This window comes from Bombina bombina, chromosome 4 (genome assembly GCF_027579735.1).
Source record: "Bombina bombina isolate aBomBom1 chromosome 4, aBomBom1.pri, whole genome shotgun sequence".
In the NCBI taxonomy this organism is placed as follows: domain Eukaryota; kingdom Metazoa; phylum Chordata; class Amphibia; order Anura; family Bombinatoridae; genus Bombina; species Bombina bombina.
In genome coordinates this window covers 297,091,869-297,116,800 of record NC_069502.1, presented here as the reverse complement: position 1 = coordinate 297,116,800, position 24,932 = coordinate 297,091,869, and positions in this window count along the sequence as shown.

Sequence of the window (24,932 nt, the reverse complement as noted above, 5' to 3'; positions counted from 1 at the left end):
TATTCAGTTGTGGTTTTCTTTTCACTCATATCCATTTACCGACATAAAATGGATATAAAGACACTTAATAAGCAGACAAAGTGCTTTTAACAAAAAAAAACAAAACTCTAAAAGTATGTTCTTCACCTAATGTTCTAGGTAAATACCAGGTACACTGATAATAAATGCTTTGTTGCACTTAGATGAGGTTTTATTACCATTGACCCTGGGTGGTATAAAGAGCTGTTATTGAAAAACCTGAAATTATGGTATTATGTTGTCTGGAATGATTTTGAAATACCCTACTATTAAATGTCTAATTTTATGTGACTGTGAGGTTTTCTAAGGTAGTTGATGATGAGTGCATCAATCACTGAATGGCACATATTGCCATATTATTTTTATAAAGTATATCATAAAATTAGTACATCTATACTAAATGGGGAATATAAAAAAACTAAAAGAATTCTTAAAAAGACAGTGATCACTTTGAGATAAAAAGATTTCATTACGTGTAGTTAAATAACTTTTATTATTCATTTAGGATCTTTTTCCTGTAATTTAGGTCTGAAAATTAAAGTTAAAAGTAAAATGTAAGAGTTTTCCAGTTCTGACAAGCCTAACCCTGCCAAATTTCTCTTTCCATAATTGGCTCTAGATTTTTAAATAGGGAGATTGTTTTACTAACATAATGACAGTAGCTAGTCTTGCCTACTCCAGTAAAGACTTCAACCAAAAAAGCATCTTTTTTTCTATATACAATCTTTATTTTCAACTTTGACCTGAATCTTAAAAATATTGGCTGGGCATCAACTCTACCTACAATGTCAATTTCTTGCAAGACTGCAAAAACTTCTTGTAATTACAAGGTGCTTACAGTCTGTCCCTTTAATCCTTAGAGGACCAAAGGACTAACAGCCACAAACTAAGTTTGAGCAAAACTTGGTTGTAACTGTGTGATGTTTGATGTGTATAACAGATACGGTTTTACTTTTCATAGCAAATCATGATCATCAATATACTGTAGTTATTTCATATACACTGTATATAAAACAAAAAAGATACTAGACTACACTGTGCACTATGGAATTTGTACATGGGATAATCAGGGTAGATCTTCCTTGCACCTCAAAGAGAATAGAGAACAACTTTCATAGTGTTAATCTGTTACAATGTTTACAATGTCCCTTTAAAAAACAAATGGGAAAATACTCACATGGAGCAGAGCTCCTAAGTGATGTGCTTATTATAAATTAATCCAACTCTGTAACATGCACATGGTTCCAAAATGTATTTGATACAATATGTATACAAATTATATTAAAAAGAAAAGTCCTTGCTGTATAAAATCAATAAGGCAATCACTATTAGTCACTCTGGAGTCCAAATCTCCCCATAGGTACACTCTCAGATCACTCTGTTTAATGTCTGTATTATTTATGCAGGCTTGTGAATCTTTGTTCTTTTAAACCTCCTCCTTTCCGATAATTGATTCCTCAGTTTTAGAGCATCTGCTCATCCTCTGTATTGTGGTTGTATGGCAGCCAAGATGGTCATTGTGTATTTGTCAAAGTAACAGGAACTGTATAACTAGTATATCTGGCATCATAGCAAGATTACAGAACATAGTCCTCTTGTGGCAGTCAGTCTCTTGTTTCTGCCAGTTATAAAGTCAGATATACAGCAAGGTCTCAGTTCCTCCCTTTCTAGAGCAAGCTTGCACATTGGACTTTGACAGATACACACTGACCATCTTGGCTGCCATTCAACCACAATAAATAGTGTTATCTGAGAATGTACCTACTTTGGACCCCAGAGTGATTACCCTAATGATTTTATGCATTAAGGACCTTCACCAAGTTTACAAGTTTTGCGCTATACTGGGTGCGTAAATAACGCACAAAAATGAGCGTTATCGCACTTTCCATAGTACTGCCATTACAAGTTACTGAAAAACCTTCTCTTGTTGTGTGTTATGTTGCGTTAAGCTTAATAATGCACAAAACTCAAGGCCTGACTTTACGTGCTCATGCACGCTTTCCCTATAGACATCAATGGGGACAAAGTGTCAGAAAAAAACTAACACTTGCGATTGCGGAATGGCGATGTCAGGGTGCCAGGAATCAGACTGAGACAAGAAGTGCAAAAATAATCACACCTTTATTAATAACAAAAAATAATAAAAAGTCCACAAGTCAAACAACAAGCCAGGAGTCAAAGCCAGAGCTGGTAGTCAGATGAGCCGAGTCAGGAGACAAAGCGAATAGTGAGACGAACCGAGTCAGGAGCCAAAGCGAGTAGTCAGATGAGCTGTAATGAAGGAGCTTGAGAAAGGCTGAAGGAATCAGCTGAAACGCATAGCAGTGTGCTAAAAAACCTTTTAACTTTGACGGAATAACGACAACTTCATACAGCTTGGAGCTATATGTTCATTCGCAACTGAAGGAATTTGGCGCTAGAGAGGATCCGAAGTGGATAAGTACAGCTGATGAGAATAACAGGCTTAATAACTTCCCACAGCAAAGTGAATCAAGCACCTTAAGGATCGACTAGCCAAACAATAAGGAGCGGTGTAAGGTGGATCTGAGAGAGAAAAAAAGACAAGGAAAGGCTTTTACCGGTAATCGCCAAACAAGGTATCTTCAAAATAATAAAACTTTGTTACTAAGTGTCGGTGAATAACTCAAAGACAGTTTTACACAAACAGACGCTGTCACAAAGTATCTAAATTGTTGATATACAACATATAGGATGCTTCCTGCAATCAATTGTTTTTATATTTGGCCAAATATGTATTTGTCTTATGTATTTTATCTATGAATTTAAAACGATTTATTTATTCTATTTTTTTCTGAAAACGTTTTTATAAATCAGCAATTGACTAATTTTTTTATATCCTACTTCTGCATAGGATGTAATTACATAGCGCATTCAATAGGCAAAATAGATACAGAATACATTATATAGAATCATTCATTTAAATCTCTATAACTTTTTTATTATTTGTCTAATAAAAATTATTTTTCCCAAATCACTATAGTATTTTTAATTTTTTATCCTAAATCTCTAAAACTTTAAGACTGTATATCCCCACATTGGGCTATAGAGGCGCACCTTGAAAAAAAACTTTTTAAATTGTATATATTTTTTTTAACCCATTATTGAGGTTTTGGATTTTTTAAGGTGTTTAGTTTGCTGATCCTTTCTATTTGAGTGAAATCCCCCACTTTTAGCTATAGACCGAAGACCAACTGGGCGAGGCCACTGCAGAACTGCCGATAACTTGTCAGGATCCATGGAGAACCCTGCAATGGAGATAACATAACCTAGGAAGCTTACTTGAGTCTGATGGAACACACATTTCTCAAGTTTACAAAACAGGCCCTTCTCACATAGTCTCTGAAGAACCCGTGTAACATCTGAACAATGAGCCTCAAGTGTGGGTGAGTATATGAGGATGTCGTCTAAGTACATCACAACACACTGTTGCAAATATACCTCATAGAACATCATTAATAAATTCCTGGAAAACAGCAGGAGCATTACATAGGCCAAGGGGCATTACAAGATATTGATAATGCCCGCTTCTGGTATTAAATGCTGTTTTCTATTCGTGGCCCTCCTTGATCCTAACGAGATTGTACGCTCTTCTCAAATCAAGTTTAGAAAAGACTGTTGCTCCCTTGAGGCGGTCATAGAGTTCTGTAATGAGAGGAATAGGGTAAGCATTCTTAATGGTAAGTCGATTAAGACCCCTATAATCGATGCATGGTCTTAACTCACCACCCTTTTTCTTCACAAAGAAGAAGCCAGCCCCTGCAGGAGAGCAGGATTTGCAAATGATCCCCCACAACAGAGCAACATACTGCCCTATAGCACAATTCCCATCAACAGATAGATGGTAAACCTGGCCCGAAGAGTAATGGCTCTGGGCTGCAGGTCTATGGCACAATTGTAAGACCAGTGAGGAGACAACGTACTGGCACGCACCTTGTCAAAAACGTCTATGAACTCTCGGTACTCCTCTGGCAATTGAGATACCGAAGAAGTGCACAAGACTTTAACTGGTTTCCCAAGACAAGTGGAAATACATTGCGGAGACCATGACAAAATTTTGGACCTGCATCAGTCGAGACTAGGATTGTGCTTTTGGAGCCAGGGATAACCCAGAACAACTGGAAAATATGGAGAGTTTATCACCTGGAACTGGATGGTTTAAAAATGGAGAGCCCCAACAGCCATGGATAACAGAGCGGCTTCGTGAGTAATAAGTGCAGGCTGAAGGGGCCTGCCATCAATGGCCCCAATAGCAAGAGGAATGGACCGAGGCAAAACAGGAATGGAGTGCTTTGATACAAAAGCACTGTCAATGAAATAGCCCGCAGCACCAGAGTCAATAAGAGTCTGGGTGACTATGGAGGAGTCCACCCAGGAAAGGACAACCGTGACCAAAGGTTTCTCCTTTAGCGGTTCCAGGGATGAGGATAAACCACCCAAGGTCTGCCCCCAACAGGACCTTAGGTGCAAGCGTTTCCCGGCCGTGTAGGACAAGACTTTAAATGGTGGCCCTTTAACCCACAATAGAGGCAGAGCACCTCCCTCCTCCTAAAGGCCCTCTCTGCTACAGAGAGACGCATGAATCCCAACTGCATCAGCTCAGCAGTACCTGGTGACTTGGGACCAGGATGCATGGGAGGATAGGGAGGCATGGGTGGGAACGAACACGTAGGAGACAACAGAATAGGGTGATTTGAATTCACAGGTTTATTAGTTTCCCACAAGGGGCTAGCCCAGTCAAGAGCTGTGTCAGAGAGTAACGAGGTGAGAAATCCCACCTTCGCTCTGTCAGAGGGAAACGCCTGAGGTAACATCTCAAAGTAAATGCCCACCTGGTTCAAAAACCCTCTGCACTGAATAGAATCGCCTCCATATCATTGAGGTAGAGGTGCAGAACCGGACATGCTCCTGGTAGGACTAGGTGCAGCAGCAAAAACAGGAGCAGCCCATAACTTGCGGACACTTTGGTCCAAATATGCAGTGCGAGTCAGCAGGGTTTTGCAGGGCTAGTGCAAATTGATCAAAGCTGTGATCCTGTTCATTCATCCTGGAAATTATGGTAGGTAAAGGTTTATTATTAGCACCATCAGGATTCATGGCCCTTGCGTAATGTCAGGGTGCCAGGAATCAGACTGAGACGAGAAGTGCAAAAATAATCACACCTTTATTAATAACAAAAAATAATAAAAAGTCCACAAGTCAAACAACAAGCCAGGAGTCAAAGCCAGAGCTGCTAGTCAGATGAGCCGAGTCAGGAGCCAAAGCGAATAATTAGACGAGCCGAGTCAGGAGCCAAAGTGAGTAGTCAGATGAGTCGGAATTAGGAACAAGGAGAACAGCAGAGTCAGGAACAAGCCAGGGATCAGGGACCAGGAGGGACGTCAGAAATCCAGGTAATACACAGGAACTGGAATTCACAAACAGGTCTGAGACATACTGAACAGAAGTCCTTTAAATAATAAGTGATGACATCACAATTCTGAGACTGCTATCTGTCTCACACGAATGATGTACACCAGTCTGGCCATAAGAGGGCATGCAGGAAATGAGCAGCATCACACACTCAGCAAGCGAGGTGAGTAAAATGGCTGCCAAACAAAGCAGGGAAAAAACCCTGACAGGCGATCACCGTCACGCAAACCCCATTGATGTGTATGGGGAAGATAAAGTTACGTTAAAACCGTTAACACCCTAACATACACCCCTAGTCTAAACACCCCTAATCAACCACTCCCCAACATTGCTGACACTAAATAAAATGATTAACCCTTAATCCACCAACCCCCCAACATCGCTGACACTGAATAAACCTATTAAGCCCTAAACCGCCGGCCCCCCACATCGCTACTAATAAAATAAACCTATTAACTCCTAAACTGCCATCCCCCCCACATCGCTACTACTATAATAAACCTATTGACCCCTAAACCGCCGCCCCCCCCACATCACTACTACTATAATAAACCTATTAACCCTTAAACTGCCGCCCCCCCATTGCAACTACTAACTAAACCTATTAACCCCTAAAACCGCCAGCCCCCACATTGAAAATCACTAAATTAAATTATTAACCCCTAAACACCCCACTAATTTTAAAATGTTTTTATAATATAACTATCTTTAAATAAATAAAAACTTACCTGTGAAAGAAAGCATTTTAGTTATGAGTTTTGTGAAACATTTTTGTTTCGCTAAATCCATAACTACTGGTCTCAGATCGCGGAATAGATCACGGCATTATAGACCATTACGCTAGCATTTTAGCTGGACCGCACAACCTGTAGCGTCATTTTTTGAGTACGGAATAGATTGTCGCGTTACAGGCTAAAACGCTTGCATTATAGCTATACCGCTGTGACTTGTAATATGGGAGGCCTGCCATTCACATGCATTGGCCAATTTTTCAGCGGTATAGCCTACCACACCATACCGCAAAACTTGTAATCTATGAGTTTGCTTTTTTTTTTTTTTTAAAAAGAGCTTTATTGATGTAAATTCAACCAAACAAAATATTCAGTCCGAAGATATACAAAGCTGTGTGAACATACAGATAATGTGGTCCTACGGAGAATCAAACTAAAACATGTTATAGATACATCAAGAAGGTGATGTCTACGGTCACCCTGCAATTCTATACAGTGAAAGACAGATAAAAGTTACTGGACTGGTGTGTCCCTTTGTAGATTGTTGGATTTTCTCTTCTATTTTTCCTCTTTGTTCTTTGTCAATAAAACATATAAACAACTGAATATTGCATAGGGTAGTTTTTTGTTGAAGTAATTGCAATTGTAGAAGGCAGAAAATGAAGCAAAGGGAGTGGGAGAAGAGGGGAAGAAGGGGAAAAAAATAAAAAAAAAGGGGGGGGGGGGAGGCGCATTAAATTGTTCTGTTCCAAATTGCCAAGATCATCTCATGAGTGTCCAGTTTATGAAGTTTAAGATAATGATATTTTTGTAGGAAAAGAATTTCTGAGACTTGTTGCTTCCATTCCATTACAAAAGGTACTGTGTACACACTGTGTCTTCCATCTCTTGGGGAATGAGTTTTTTTGCTCCTGTCAGCATTATTAAAAGAAGTGCCAGTTTAGCTGAATCATTTACTTTGGGTAGCGAGCAAAACAATATACTGTCAGGGGTATTTGGTATATGTATGTTCAATAATTCTGAGATTATAGAGAAGATTCTAGACCAATAGGTGTGTAATTTATTTATAAAATATTTTACCAGGAAGGATACATTGAGATTTCTCTCGTTTTCACAAAACAATAAAATACAAAAATAATAATACACAATATATGCAAAAATTTAACATAGAACAGGTAGGAAATATATAATCAACCATGGCAGGTGCTTTCTGTTTTGAGATATGTAGAGAGGGATCTCTTAAAGGATATTAGGCTTGGGGAAGGTTTGAAAAGTGTGCGGGAGGTCATTCCATAACTGTGGCGCTCTGTAGGAAAAGGAGGATCGAGCTGCTTTCTTTTTGTATTGAGGCAAGCTAAATAATTTGCTGGCATTGGATCAGAGGTTATAGGAGGTGGGAATAGCCGGGGACTCGGGGAGAGCATTCTGCTCAGGTAGGGTGGGAGCTTCCCAAAAAGGCTCTTAAACACAAGGCAGTAAAGATGGAGGGTGCGTCTGGATTCCAGCGTCAGCCAGTTTAGTTCTTTTAGCATGTCACATGGGTGGGTCCTGTAGTTACATTGTAGCACAAAGCGGCAGAATGAGTTATACAATGTATTAAGTTTATTAAGGTGAGTTTGCGGCGCAGGTGCGTATACTACATCCCCATAATCCATGAAAGCATCAGCATTTGCTGTACAATCTTTTCTTTTACTGTAGGGCTGAGCAAGATTTGTTTCTGTACAGTGCACCTAGTTTTAGATAAAGTTTAAATGCAAGTTTCTCTATGTGGAAGCCAAAAGATAGATAGGGTCTAACAACATACCCAAGTATTTGAAAGAATGGACTGCGGTCAGCGTGCAATTGGATTTTGTTTTGATGCGTAGATGGGAATTTTGTAATTTGTGTTATTTAGGTCTCGTTCCAAATATCATTGTGACTGTTTTGTCAGTGTTTAGGAAGAGTTTGTTTTTTGAGATCCACTTTTCTACCTCTGTGAACTGGTCTTGGAGCACTGTTTCAAGCTGCTGCAGATCGGAATTGTTTGCATAGATTACCATGTCATCTGCATACATGTGTACAGTTGAGAATTTGCAGACATTAGGCAGATCATTTATAAATAATGTGAATAGTAGGGGGCTGAGAATGGAACCTTGGGGAACATCACACGTGACTGGAGAGGGAGGGAGTCACTGTTAGAAATGGAGACATATTGTGATCGATCCGATACATATGATCTAAACCAGGTTAACGGACGATCAGCAATACCAGAGTTTTTTTAGTTTGAGCAGTAGTATGTCATGGTCTACTATGTCAAAGGCCTTTGCAAAATCAAGGAAATAGCTCCAGTTAGTTTCTCCTTGTTCCATGCCAGTTTGGATGTCGTTGCAACTTTTAGGAGGGCAGTTGTAGTGGAGTGATTCAGGCGAAAACCTGATGATCAGGGGTCAGATAGTTAGAAAGTTGGTAATACTCGCATAATTGCGTATGGACGCATTTGTATAAAATTTTTGACAATACTGGAGCAATGATATAGGGCGATAGTTAGAAACTAAGGTTAACTCCCCACTTTTATGAATAGGCACTACTCTTGCAGTTTTCCAGAGTTTGGGTATGTATCCAGACATCAAGGATTCATTAATTAGGGTTGTGACAGGCTTAGCAATTGCCGGCGCACTGAGCTTCAACAGCATTGCTGGGATTTGATCAGGTCCAGACTGGTTTTTCATTTTTAGGATTATTAAGGTGTTTCTTAACAACATTGATTGGTACAGGTCTAAAATTGAACTTCTCTATATTGGGTCTTTACTGTTTTAGTGGGGCCTGATCCCACATTTCTAGTTTCAAGATGCGTGCCATTTATTAGTTTGTCAATCAGGGTGGTGGAGCATCCGACAAAATAATTGTTAAAGGCATTTGCTACTTCTAAGGAGAATTGCAGGGTTTGGTTATCCACATCGACAGTGGAGGGTTGGGAGTGGATTGGTGGATTTTGTAAGTTATTTATGAGTTTCCAAAACTTTCTAGGGTTAGATATGTTATTGTTCAGATTTTCACAGAAATATTGGGCCTTGGACAATTTTGTTTGTTTAGTGCATATATTTTGCCCTTGTCTATATACACAGTGATCATTCATAGAGCCAGTATGCTTGAACTTTGACCACAATGAATCCCAAAACTGGTACATTTGAATGAGGTCAGCTGTGATCCAATTTAAGTGTGCTCCATTTACTCTCACCTTACGCAGCGGGGCATGTAAATTCCAAACTAGTAGGAGTTCAGACTAAAAGAATTCAACTGCAGAGTCTAGATCTAGGATTAGTTTTAATCTGTGCCAGGGGAGGTTCTTGATGTCATTTAGAAATTATTGAATATTACATTTTTTGAAGGACCTGGTGATTTTAACCTTGGGAGGGGATTTAGTTGCCTTTATTTTGCGCACGCAGTACACTATGCAGTGGTCACTGAAATTGTTAGGGAGAACACCTGCCTCCTGGATTCGGTCGGGAGAAGTGGAGTGAATCCAGTCGAGCAGGGTATGATTATGGCTTTTTTTTTTTTTTTTTTTAATATTTTTTTTTATTGAGGTTCAACAGAATGTAATCTACAGGATCACCAGTAAACAATGACAGCATTATAATAATGGGACATATATTTTCAGTGAGCAAGCAGAAGGAGATAATAGTGCCTTAATGACTCTAGGGATAAAACATGCTAAGGATTTGAGACAATAAACAAACTATGCTCATACAATATATGGTTAAAACTATAGGTCCATTCATCTGTAAAGAAAGAAATCGGTCCATGAAAGAACTAATAAATGGGAATGGAAACCTGAAATACATTAAGTTCGAATGTCCGTAAGAGTTTGGTGAATTATATAACATAACCTCAGTTTTATGATATAGAGAGAATAATAATGATCCCCGCATTGCAGTATATAGAATAAAATAAATAATCCAATTGAAGTAGGTTGAGGCAAAAAGGGGGGTTGGCGATATGTGTTTTGGTTTAAGGGGGAAGGGAATGCAGCGGGCAAGAGCCGCTCTAAGTTGAAATGGGGGGGGGGTGGGCTTACTAATCAGTGGCATACAATGTACAAAGATGACAATTGGGGGTTAACAATTATGAATTGAGAGGACAACATTAGGCTTACAGGAAGATAAAGATTGTTACAGTTAAGTTGTGGGGAATAATAGTAGATAATAATAATAATAAGCTAATAGTGCCTTGCAGATGACAGGGAGAGCTTATTGTAAGGTAAAATTGATGAGGAAAATATAGAGCACCCCTGGGACTCTCTTTTTGTCTTCTTTTGTTTTTTTAATGACAAAGAGTATACAGAAATCTCGTTCAGGTGCTTAAGGTTAAATTAAACAAGGCTAGAGTTAAAAAACAGGGTATAAAACCACACTCAGGCAGGAGAAATAATTAGGGCAAGCATCCAAAATGACCTGTATTACAGTAGGATATAGGCTGATGAAAGTAATGTATGGTGTTAAGGTAAGTGATATGGGCTGTTATAAATATAAAGCGAAGCAGCTTTTAACAAGGGAGTGCATTGCAATAAATACTCAAAGGTGCCTGAATGTGAACCTGTCGTGCTTCCCTGCCCACACAAAAAAGAGAGAAGGAAAATAAAAATAATAAAAACCCACAGATAACTTATCTTAACATAGCATATGGATCTCAATAAAAAGTATATGAACATGCATGAATAACCAGCTGACAAAACTTTGCAGTCATAGGATAACCATCTAAGTTCCGGCAAGGATTCCTATGTTTGCAGACAGTAAGTCTGGTCCTGGGGTAAAAGAGAAGAGTCGCTTAACCTATACCAGTATCTGCAAAAGTCCCGGTAGTGTCCATAATAGTTGGAGCTTTCAACAATGCATCGAGTTGCCGTCTAGCAGACCCCATTACTCTTTTCCGGGTACATGTTGAGCTGTTTCGGACAAGTGGGTTGCCTGGAGTGCAGAGTAGAGAACGTATCTGGTGCACCTCTCTTCTATCGGTCTCGATCTTCTCAGCATGATGTTTCTTAACCTTCAGAGCACAGGGAATCAGTTGCAGTGGTCTTTTGTCCCGTGATCTAACCAGGGGAACTAAAGCTCTGTGTGAGCCCGGGAGGCCGGCCGCATCACTCCCGGTGTTAGCAGGTAACCTAATCGAGATGTGCTTGACTGCTGCAGACTGAAATTGTTGTGTGTCTAGCGCTACCGCTTCACATGTAGGGGTACATATGTCATCCTGCTGCCCCTCCATCCAGTTCTCATTCTGCTGCACTTTTCTGCCGTGGTAAAAGGAGGGAGCATGTGTACTGTCAGGGGAAGGTAAGATGCTATCAAACAGGGGAGGTTCAGATCTGTGTACCCTGCAGAGGGAAGATAGGTCCGCAAACTGGAGGTCCATTTTGAACTCTAATTCCTGCAGGAGGGATCGTATCATTATGCTCAAGTCCTCCATTGCAGAGTAGAGACCCCAGTGTGATATGCTCCGGATATATGCTGTCTTTGTTTGTAAACCTTATCCGCTAGATCTCGCAGTAAGCTGTTATTTCCCAATTGTCAAGAGAAGGGAGGGTTCAGAGGCCTAAGACGATGAGACGGTCCTTAATGCAAAAATTCTTCTAAAGGTAGTCCGGATTAAGAGAGATTATTAGCGTCTCAGGAAAAAATGGTGCGAGTAGAATTTCAGAAATATTGGCGCCATTCTACATCCCTAGGCCCCTTCATACTGGAGTGCTATACCACTTGTTCAAAAGAAAGTGTCCATAAGCGTCTTCTTTAGAAATATGAACGTAGGCTCTTATGTGAAGGTTATAGAGGTGTATTATCACTTTTTTTTTTTTAGGAAGGAATCTCACTATTATGAGTTATATTAAGATTTTAAGTGGGAGCCTCAGGAAGACATGTCCGATCTCTTTGGTGGTTAGCTCCGCCCCCCATGGCTTTTGATGTTTATGCGAGTTGGGGAGGAGATTAATTGCGTTAGCTGCAAAGATTTAAATAGCGTGCGACAACTTGTTATTTTTTGGATTCAGCCAATCAATATTAATAATCTCCGAAAACCAAAATTTCACTTTTTGGGTTTTGAGCTATGGTTTCACTAAGGAGATGGGCTATGTCAGAAATGGAATGCACAGGGGAGCTAGGTGGGCGGTAGATTCCGGTGACAATGAGTGATTTACTGCACAGTACCTCAATTGTGCCAGAAAGGAAATCAAAGGTGGCAGGAGAGCTAGATTTTTGTAAGGGGTGAATCTTGGGCAGGAACACCATATGTGGATTAGGGTACCCTCCTCACCTCATCCCCTCCAGCATGTGTTGCTCAGAGAAGGAAATATTTTATGGAGCCTAGATGGAGTGAGGTACCATCGACTCAGAAGTTTTATATAAATTTCTTGTATAGAAGCAGAGACTGAGGAGCGCCTGGTAAGTGTAAAAGCTTTCATCCATGAGTCAAAATCAATCTATTGAGATAACTCTCTATTCCATGCAAAAGTGTATGACGGGAGTGTTGAAGGGTCAACAGTAGATGTTAGTTTATATAAGAGGGATATGAGATGTCCCAGAGTGGCTGAAAGGGTACAAAGTTTTTCAAATGGCGTGAGTTCCCTTCCCAAATCTTTCCTATGTTTATGGTGTGAGATGTAATGAAGTAGTTGGTTATAGCATCTCTCTGTGTATTTCTTCCAATTGAGCTTGTGTTTTAATGATGTTATTTTCTGTAAGAAATTGCATTGAGCCTATTTTTAAGCTGTAGGGTTGTTTAATACGGGAACCCATTTTACAGTATGGGAGATCCGTGTTCTCGATTATTGGGGTAAGGGGAGAGTATCTAGACAATATTTGTGTACTGGTTGCTAGGATCCTATCCCATTCTGCTAGGGTTTCTGCTGTTATTATATACTTATGTAGGCTTTTTGGTCTATTTGATGGGGAGGTCCATGCTAATGTGCCTATGTTGTTGCCTATCCAATTGTACCCACGCCTTATTAGTGTTGTTGTGGGACCATTCGATTACATGTTGAAGGAAAATCGCTCTTCTATATGCCAACAGGTTTGCACTCCAAGGCCTCCCCTCTCCTTGCCAAGTACATGGTTTTCTTCGGGACTCTGGGTTTTAATGTCCGCCCAAATATAGCATTCAATTATAGTTTGTAATTGGGTAAGGGCAGCCCTCCTGCACGGGAATTGGTAGTGCTTGAAGGACATATAGTATCCTCCGGAGAACATTCATTTTAATTTACTCCTATCCTCCCTAGCCATGATAGAGGTTTATTCTTCCAGGTTGATAGGTCTCTTACAATTTCATTTTTTAGAAGGATATAGTTATGTTTAAATAGGTCTTGTAGGGAAGATGTCAAAGATTTTTCCAGGTATTTGAGTTTGTGTTGGGCTATTGAAATATGGTATTCCTCTTTTAGCTTTTGTATATAATGGGTCTAAGTGTTAATATTCAATAGTTCTGATTTATTTAAATTAAGGAGGAAGTTGGAGACTGTTACATAAGATTTTAGTTTTTTTAGTAGTTCAGGTATAAATGTTTCCGCCTCTGTCAGAGTAAAGTGAATATCATCCGAGTATAATGCTTGTTTAAATTCTGTGACTCCCACCACTATTCCTCTAATTTTATCGTTATTCCTATTTTTTTGGGCTAAAACTTCGAAGGATATGCAAAGAGCAATTGTCGAGAGCGGGCAGCCATGCCTCGTACCATTACTAATGTGAATGTGTCAGACAACATACCGTCATCCGTACGTGTTTGGTGGCGGAATAAAGGGCCATTGACATATTTAGGAAAGGTTTTGGTATCCCATCTCACCCATTGCCCGCCGCAGAAAATGCCACCCCACCCTATCAAAGGCCTTCTCTGCGTCGGTCGAAAACAATACCATTGGAACACCCATTACTTTTGCATAATTCATCAATTGTAGGACATTGGTGGTATTATCCCTCGCCTCTCTCCCGGGCACAAACCCCACCTGATCATTGGAAATCAAGTTGGGTAACAATTTGTTTAACCTATTTGCTAAAATCTTAGCCAATATCTTCATATCAGTATTAATCAAAGAAATCAGTCTCAAATTTCCTGGGCAGGTGACCGGTTTGCCCGGTTTGTCTATCAATGTGATATGAGCCTCCAGGATTTCGGTTATGTGTTGTTTAAGTGAGAGTCTAGCGTTAGTTCAGTTGTAATTGTGTTATTGGAAGGGTTTTTTTATGATCAATTTCTAAGGAGCTAATTTTGTGTAAGAGCTTAGTGTGTATCTCCCTGGCCTGTCTATTTAGTTTTGACTTATGCTTAATAAATAAACCTCTAATGACTGTTTTATGGGCTTCCCATTCAGTTAGGTGAGATGTAGAGGATTGTAAGTTAATTTTGAAGTATTTAATTAGGTCCCTTTGGACTTCTTTCAGTAGTAAGGGGTCATTGAGAAGAGTGTCGTCAAATCTCCAAATCTTAGAAGAGATCGGGACATCAGGCCATAGTACTTGGCATGTGACAGGCGCATGGTCAGACCATGTTATAGACCCGGTATCGCAGTTATTGGTGATGGAGAGGCTGTTTGAGTCAGTGAATATGTGGTCTATCCTTGTGTAGCTGTTATGGGGATTAGAATAGAAGGTATAATCCCTATCGGAAGGGTGTAAGGTCCTCCAAATGTCATGGAGTGTTAGATTATTAAAGATGTTTTTAATTGATTTCAGCGTAGTTTTAGGGATGCTGGATGTTCCTCTAGATGAGTCTAAAGAGGGGTCTAATAAGAGATTACAGTCACCTGCTAAATAGGTGACTCCTTGGGAGTGATCGAGAAGCAAATTAGCTATTTTTTTAAAAAAACGGGTTTGTGTCCTGATTTGGGGCATAGATATTAAGGAGTGTAATTTGATGTCCATAAAGCAAGCCCCTCAGAAGGATGTATCTTCCTTTGGGGTCTCAAAGATTATTCCAACCCCGGCCCTTTTGTACGGCCCGGAGGCAAAATAAACTGCAGGAAACTGTATGGTGTGCCATTTAGGTTCTTTTCCTTTCTGAAAATGGGTCTACTGAAACATCAGGATGTGGCTATTTAATTTATTCAGGTCACGGAATGCAATAGATTGTTTCCCAGGATTATTTAGTCCCTTCGCATTTATTGTAGTTATCTGGATAGAATGATCTTGGAATTGACTGGCCTTAGAGAATATCTTGATGCCAAGGGGGGGGAGGGGAAGAGGGAGAAAAAAAAAACGGGAGGATAAAAAAGGTTAGTGTAAGGATATATCAGGAAAGTATTGAAAGTGTTTCTATACGTTCACAAATTGCAACAGATGAATAAAACTATGCAACAGATATTTAACTAAGTAAAAACTAAAACTAGTAGGGGTAGTATACCCATTTTCAGCTATTAACAAATAATTTTAATGCAGTTGTTGATATAACCCGGCATTCAAGGAAGGAGGGGTGTGATGGGAGGGAAGGGAGAGGGGGATCGATAGGGTTGAAGGGCTGATTAGGAGGATCAGAGATGAAGGGATGAAATGAGGGGGGTTGCATGATATGGTTGGTTAAATATCTAAAGAGGAAGCAACAACATTCAGAAACTTTATGCAGACAATTTGTTTGATCTTAAGAATGTACAATGAAATGCAAAAAAAAAGAGATTTTGCAGCGCAAAGAAAAAAAGACTGTTGGTTACTGGACTCGTTAAATACTGAAACCCACTATAAGGATTTTCACAAAATAAGTAAAGTCAAATTTAAGATTCTTTGAAGTACCATTGACAACTGCATTCACACAAAATAACTTTATTAGGAAAAAAATATTAAAGTAGTAGTCCGGCTGGACTAGTACTCACGCACCACTCACACACATACGGTTAATACACATAACCGTATGTGTGTGAGTGTGCGTGAGTACTAGTCCAGCCGGACTACTACTTTAATATTTTTTTCCTAATAAAGTTATTTTGTGTGAATGCAGTTGTCAATGGTACTTCAAAGAATCTTAAATTTGACTTTACTTATTTTGTGAAAATCCTTATAGTGGGTTTCAGTATTTAACGAGTCCAGTAACCAACAGTCTTTTTTTCTTTGTGCTGCAAAATCTCTCTTTTTATGCATTTCATTGTACATTCTGATGTATACTACTGTTAATGGTTCTGGAACTTAAGGGTTACGAATACACAAGAAACAATTTTGACTTACCCATTTAAGTTTAGATTAATATAACCCACCCAATTCTCCCTCACCTCCCCCATTACAAATTTTTTGATCTTATTTGCGGTTCTCCTGGTCACATTATGTTAAGCCTTTTCAAAGAGCCCTATGATTGGTTCCAAAAAGAAACTAAATCTATGAATATAAAATAACATTTGAAGCGCTATAGCTTCCATAGTACTAATAAACAAACATATATTAACATATATAGGTCTAACAAGATAAACATTTCCAATGTCTTTTTGAAACTAGATAAGGGATCAAGCCAGCCACCTATGTGGTTCAACCTCCAGATTTAAGTGCCTGTTAAACCTCAACAGACCAACATACTTCAGCTGCATTATAGCTCTCTGCAACCAGCTGATTTTAAAGTTTATTTGCCACAGTCTTTAAAGAAAATTCACAGACCAACATACTTCAGCTGCATTACAGCCCTCTGCAACCAGGTAGCCTCTGGAAGATAGTTATCTTATTATAGTCTACCCTGTTATTACTAATGTGTTTGTTGTAATATGTATTGACTATTATTTTTATTCTTTATTTTAAATGCATATTGGAACATATTGATGGACCATATATCTTGCTTGCTCTTTGTTTAATGGTTTTATTTGCCTCAATGGATACCTCTCTTATCTCTGTAATTTGTGAACTTTCCTGTGTTTTTTGCCTGAATGACCCCTAGCTCAAATGTCCATAGATACCCCCTCCCTTAATTTTTTTTGCAGGCCAATCTGACACTAATATATCTCTCTCCCCCAGCTGATTTTAAAGTTTATTTGCCACAGTCTTTAAAGAAAATTCACAGACCAACATACTTCAGCTGCATTACAGCCCTCTGCAACCAGGTAGCCTCTGGAAGATAGTTTCCCTCCCACCCTTGCCCTCACCCCACCCACCCCAAGCTCATTCCTTCATTTATAGAAAGTCTTCCACAAAACTTTCATTCTCCTAACTGACAGCTGCAAACACTGATCAGCACATCCTTCCATTCACTTAACCCTTTAGAATACATACCCTCTCTCCCTCCAAATAGCTATATATCCCACATCGATAGAGTATATGTATGTATATAGAAAAAGGAAGGAAACAAGAGCGCAAACTCGATTCAAGTGGGTTTTATTACAATCACATCAAAACAAAGCGCAAGGTAAGTTATGCACTTACAGAATGCAATTTTGCGCTTTGTTTTGATGTGATTGTAATAAAACCCACTTGAATCGAGTTTGCGCTCTTGTTTCCTTCCTTTTTCTATGTACACATTGACTGAGGGGAGAAGAACCCAGCATCAGAAGAGCCGCATCTCGGATTCAGTAGCCGACACAAAGTGACGTCATCACCTGACTCCCCTGTGTTTGTATCGAGGGACGTGGAGACCAACAGCGAGCACGGATCCACCGCATCTACCACTGCGCTTTTTTGAGACGGGTACATTTTATAGCTGATTGAGGCTGCCCTTTATGGCTGGAATATCCGGTGAGAGACTGTGCTGTGTTTGATACTTTTCCATTATTCTACATTTGAACTTATATTACCATATGGACGTTATTACAACTGATGTTCATATTTGTTATTTTTAAGAGTCCCCTCATTTCACCTGCCTTTATTTTATCTGCCTTTTTTTCAAGATTGTTCTACAGGTGGTTTTCATTGCCGATATTTATTTATTCACATTTGAAAGCTATATTTTTGAGGGTTGTTTAGCTATATTGTACAATTTTTTTTATTCTCATCTACACACCTCATAGCACTAACATGAATCCAAATATGACCATACTGATATTCGTGACAACCCTTTTCTCACTCCAATTTTGTTCACATCATTACCACCATAAGCACACACCTCAAATTGAAAAAACAAATTATCATACAACTTGTCCTGCTCTGTTGCTGTAACTTATCTGTTAAGTGCTGGAGGAAAGTTATAAAAAATAACCCTCCTATCCCCACCTCACAAAATTATAAGTATCCCATTCACTATATGGCCAAACAAAAACTATGTCCAAATTGCTATTCCTTATGTTACTTGCCCTTGCAAATGATGTAGAGTCTAACCCTGGTCACCCAACAAATTTCATTCCTAGTCTTCCAGCTAAAAAAGGCCTCTCCTTTGTGCACTGTAATATCCACAGCTTACTACCAAAAATCGATGCACTGCAAGCTTGGTGTTTACAATACAAGCCTAAAATCATTGTGATCTCTGAATTGTGGCTAACTGCAAAAATACCTGACTCTGCTATTGCAATACATGGGTATTCATGCCATAGAAATAACAGAGCAAAAAGAGGAGGCGGCATTGTAATTTATGTTGACAATTACACAAAGTACACCCCCTTACAAAAATCTAACTCTCCTGCCACCTTTGATTTCCTTTCTGCCACAATTGAGATCCTGTGCAGTAAATCAATCATTGTTGCAGGAATCTACCACCCACCTAACTCCCCTGTGCATTCCATTTCTGACATAGCACATCTCCTTAGTGAAACCATAGCTCAAAACCCAAAAAGTGAAGTTTTGGTTTTTTGGAGATTTTAATATTGATTGGCTGAATCCATAAAATAACAGTTGTTGCTTGCTGTTTAAATCTTTGCAGCTAACGCAATTAATCTCCTCCTTAACTTGCATATACATCAAAAGCCATAATCACACCCTGCTCGACTGGATTCTCTCCACTTCTCCCAACCGAATCCAGGAGGCAGGTGCAGGGACCACTGCTTAGTGTACTGTGTGCACAAAATAAAGGCAACTAAATCTTCTCCCAAGGTTAAAATCCCCAGGTCCTTCAAAAAATGTAACCTTCAATCATTTCTAAATGACATCAAGAACCTCCCCCTGGCACAGATTAAACCTAATCCTAGATCTAGACTCTGCAGTTGAATTCGTTCAGTCTGAACTCCTACAAGTATGGAATTTACATGCCCCGCTGTGTAACGTGAGAGTAAAAGGAGCACACTTGAATTGGATCACAGCTGACCTCATTCAAATGTACCAGTTTTGGGATTCGTTGTGGTCAAAGTTCAAGCATACTGGCTCTATGAACGTTCACTGTGTATATAGACAATGGCAAAATATATGCACTAAACAAACAAAATTGGCCAAGGCCCAATATTGCTGTGAAAATCTGAACAATAACATAAAACAAAAGTTTTGGAAACTCATAAATAACTTACAAAATCCACCAATCCACTCCCAACCCTCCACTGTCAATGTGGATAACCAAACCCTGCAACTCCCCTTAGCAAATGCCTTTAACAATTATTTTGTCGGATGCTCCACCACCCTGATTGACAAACTAATAAATGGTACGCATCCTGAAACTAGAAATGTGGATCAGGCCCCACTAAAACAGCAAAGACCCAATATAGAGAAGTTCAATTTTAGACCTGTACCCATCAATTTCGTTAAGAAACACCTTAATAATCTAAAAATGAAAAACCAGTCTGGACCTGATCAATCCAGCAATGCTGTTGAACTCAGTGTGCCGGCAATTGCTAAATCTGTCACAACCCTAATTAACGAATCCTTAATGTTTGGATACATACCCAAACTTTGGAAAACTGCAAGAGTAGAACCTATTCATAAAAGTTGGGAGTTAACCTTGGTTTCTAACTATCGCCCGATATCATTGCTCCCAGTATTGTCAAAAATCTTAGAAAAATGCGTCCATACGCAATTATGCGAGTATTACCAATAATCTAACTATCTGACCCCTGACTAATCAGGTTTTCGCCCAAATTACTCCACTACAACTACTCTCCTAAAAGTTAGCAGCGACATCCAAACTGGCATGAAACAAGGAGACCTAACTGGTGCTATATTCCTTGATTTTGCAAAGGCCTTTGACACAGTAGACCACAACATACTACTGCTCAAACTAAAAAACTCTGGTATTGCTGATCATCCGTTAACCTGGTTTTGATAATATGTATGGAATCGATCACAGTATGTCTCCATTTCTGACAGTGACTCCCTCACTCTCCCAGTCACATGTGGTGTTCCCCAAGGTTCCATTCTCGGCCCTCAACTATTCACATTATTTATAAATGATCTGCCTAATGTATGCAAATCCTCAACTGTACACATGTACGTAGATGACACAGTAATCTATGCAAACAATTCCGATCTGCCGCAGCTTGAAGCAGTGCTCCAAGACCAGTTCACAGAGGTAGAAAAGTGGATCCCAAAAAACAAACTCTTCCTAAACACTGACAAAACTGTCACAATGATCTTTGGAATGGGACCTAATTTACACAAATTACAAAATTCCCATCTACGCATCAAAACAAAATCCAATTCCACTCTTTCAAATATTTGGGTATGTTGTTAGACCCCATTATCACTTTTGGTCTCCATATAAAAAAATTGCATCTAAACTTTATCCAAAACATGGTGCCCTGTACAGAAACAAATCTTGCCTCCGCCCTACAGTAAAGGAAAAGATTGTACAGCAAATGCCGATGCCTATCATGGATTACGGGGATGTAGTATACGCAACTGCACCTCAAACTCACCTTAATAAGCTTAATAAATTGTATAACTCGTTCTGCTGCTTTGTGCTAAAATGTAACTACAGGACCCACCATTGTGACATGCTAAAAAAACTAAACTGGCTGACGCTGGAATCCAGATGCACCCTCCATCTTTCCTGCCTTGTGTTTAAGAGCCTTTCTGGGAAGCTCCCACCCTACCTGAGCAGAATGCTCTCCCCGCTATTCCACCTCCTATAACCTCCATTATTTAGCTTGGCCTCAATACAAAAAGAAAGCAGCTTGATCCTCCTTTTCCTACAGAGCACCACAATTATGGAATGACTTCCTGAACACTTTCAAACCTTCCTCAAACCTAATATCCTTTAAGAGATCCCTCTCAACATATCTAAAACCAGAATGCACCTGTCATGGTTCATTATATATTTCCTACCTTTTCTAAGTAAAATTTTGTATATATTGTGTATTATTATTGTTTTTGAATTTTATTGTACCCTATTGTATCAATGCAATGTTTTGTGGACCCAGGACATACTTGAAAAAGAGAGAAATCTCAATGTATCCTTCCTGGTAAAATATTTTATAAATAAATAAATTGAGCGCCTCATAGTCCAGAAAAATGAGAGAGGTACTTATCTATGTTTCTGGAGTATGTTCCAAAGAGGGTATAGCAGAACAGGGTGCCTCTCCTCTAGGGGTGTGATCCAGGATCGCCCCTATGTCTCCCGGCCAATGCAAGATCTTTATAGAAAATTTGAGGGTCAGTCCCAGGCTTATAAATGACTGTTTTGTTGTTATGATTTACAATCAGAGACACTGGAAATCCCCATCGGTACTGTATATTGTTGTTGCAGAGATGGGATGTTATGTGGGACAACTTCCGTCGCTTCTCGAGCGTAGCTGGTGAAAGGTCCGTAAATATGTGTATTTATTCCCCAACATGGAAGATAGAATGCTTTGTTCTGGCGCACCGTATAATTTCTTCCTTGTCCTTGAAGCTAAGGAATTTTACTATAATGTAAATTGGAGGGGCCTTTGAAGGAGGTTTGGGCCTGAGGGCCCTGTGGGCTCTTTCATTAGGAATCTCCTTTGCGGAAGGAGTGTCTTTCACAACCCTGAAAAGAGCCTGCAGAAAGCCTTCAATTGCTGGAGGGTGGACCGTCTCTGAAACACCCCTTATTCTGAGTTTGTTTCTCCTGCATTGATTGTCCAAATCCTCTATTTTAAAAATGGATATGTTCTGATTGACATGTGGCATTCACATGTGACACATGTCTTTGATGACACACTAGTGTTTTTTTGGCGGTAATATCTTTTTTTTGTATTCAAGAAGTTTTTATTGGGTTTATATATTTACATACAATGAAATCCGTATAAATCAATACAAAAAGCAATTGTAGTGTGACTGATACATGGATTCCCTATATTATAAAAGATATCTATCTACCCAAGTGATTTTATGATTTATCAAAAGTACCAAGTTATAGGATATAAGAAGTACTACGTGCGTGTCGTAGTTAGAAATAGGAGAGAAAAATGGGAAGAGAGAAGGAGGGAAAAAGAGTGGGGAAAAAGGGGAAGGATAGAGGGATGATAAGGGAGGTTTCGGGAAGATTATCTTCATATTATGATGTGTAGTATGTGACACCCTCCGCCCATCCCCTCCCTCCTTGAGTGCAGCCTCCGACATCATGGTTGAGGTATCTATATCATATTAGTGATTCCTTGTTCCCAGATAAAGTACATATCTAGAAAAAAGTCGTATTTACCTGATAGGCAGTAACATTGTTTTTCTAGCGCTAGGACATGTTTCATTTCGGTTAGCCACATCGCGTGTGTAGGTGTTGTTTGAGTTTTCCATAGTCTAGGTATTAATCTTTTAGCACTAGATAGCATTATCTGAAGTAGTTTTATGCGATACTGACAATAGAGTTGTGGGAGGATATTAAGGAGAGTGATTTTCGGGCTGAGGGAAAGATCTGTACCTAAAATTATGTTGATACTATTTTCCAGGTTGTTCCAGAATCCAGATATGAGCGGGCAATCCCACCAGACATGTAACATAGTGCCTATGCCTCCACAGCGCCTCCAGCATGCAGCAGAGGCTGATGGGAATATATGCCGAAGTCTCTGTGGGGTCAGGTACCAGCGGGAAATTATTTTATAGTTAGTTTCAGCTATAAGCAATGAGGTGGAGGGTGAGTGGGTGGCTTTGAAGCCAGATCTCCACTCAGCCTCTAGAATATCCCCTGGAATTTCAGCGTTCCATTTCTGGAGATATGAAGGTTTTTGGGTAGGAAAGGATCCTCTAAGCAATTTGTATGATATAGAAAGGAATCTTTTCTGTATGTCAGAGCTTGTGCAAAGTCGCTCAAATGTTGTTAGCGGCCTAAGAATATTTAACTTATGTCCGCTGTTGTAAAGTGCGTGTCGGGTCTGGAAGTAAACATACCAGTTATGGAAGGGTTGGCCTAGTTCAGTAATTAGTTCCGCTCTATCTTTAAGTGTCCCTGAGTTCAATAGGAGATATATAGGCAGATTTCGTAAGTGTGGTGAAGCATTTATGTGAGTAAAAAGAGATTGTCGAAAAAACAATTGGTTGCCTAATAATGGGGATAAAGGAGAGATAGAAGTGGAGATATCTTTGTGGTGTTTGAGTATGTTATCCCATACATCAAGAGTGGACTTAACATAATACATTTTTTGCGTTAATGGAGGTCTATGAGTTTTAGGGAGCCATGCAATATCTCTCATGGAAGCAATTTTTAGTAAAGAGCATTCAACTTGTTTCCCTATAGACTGAATGTCAGGTCGGGACCAGGAAAGCACCCTGGCTAAATGGGTGGCTTTGTAGTAGTTCAAAAGACTCGGAATATTGAGACCGCCGTCTTCCTTAGTCAGATGTAAGGTGGTTTGTGGGACCCTTGCTTTTTTGTAGGACCATATGAAAGAGGAGAGCATTCTCTGTTGGGTCTGGAGGTATGAGGTGGGAAGAGCTAATGGGAGTGTCTGGAAAAGGTAAAGATATTTTGGAATTACCATCATCTTAACAGTATTAATCCTCCCCAACCAGGATAAGTGACCTTGTTTGTGCCAACCCTCAAGAATAGTTTGTATTGTGTGTTGGAGACAAGAATAATTACATTGAAAGAGCTCCTGGTGAGTGCTAGGGAGAACAAGTCCCAAATATCTGAGCTTGTCCTTTAGTATAAATTTCGTTTGGGTTTTTATGAAATCCAGATCTCGGGAGTTCGTATTCAGCGCCATTATGCCCGACTTCTCCATGTTGATGGAGAAATCAGACACTCGACCGTATGATTCAAGAGTACGGATCAAGGCGGGGAGTGATATCGTTGGGGATTGGAGTGTAAAAATCACATCATCTGCGAATAACAGACATTTTTGGTTGATATGTGTGTACTGTATGCCAGTTACTTCAGGATCATCCCTAACCTTTATAGCTAATATTTCTATCACAATGGCAAACAATAACGGAGATAGTGGACAGCCCTGTCGTGTTCCATTTGTTATGGGGAAGGCTTGCGAGGTGGTGCCATTGACCCGCACCCTTGCTTGGGGATTGGAGTAAAGAGCCTGTATCCGGGATTTAAAAGTCGGAGAGAAACCGAACCTCGACAGGGCCTCCCACATAAAGTGCCAATTGACCCTGTCGAAGGCCTTCTCTGCATCTGTCGACAGGAGAATAAGGGGCGTCTTGTCATCATATGAGGTTTGCAGTGTGTGTAGGACTCTAATCGTATTGTCTTTAGCTTCCCTCCCCCTAACGAACCCAACCTGGTCCGGATGTATCAAGTTCGGTAATATATTGTTCATGCGGTTGGCGAGAATTTTCGCATAAATCTTCATGTCAATATTTATGAGAGAAATAGGGCGGTAGCTGCTTGGCTGGTCAAGTGGCTTGTCGGGTTTCGGTATGATCGTTATAAGGGCTTCAAGAAGGGATTGGGAAAGGGTTTCGCCTTTGTCTATAGAGGTATATAGAGTATGCAATGGTGGACCGAGTTGGTTTTGGAGCAATTGAAAAAATTTAGCTGTTAAACCATCCGGGCCAGGAGACTTGCCCG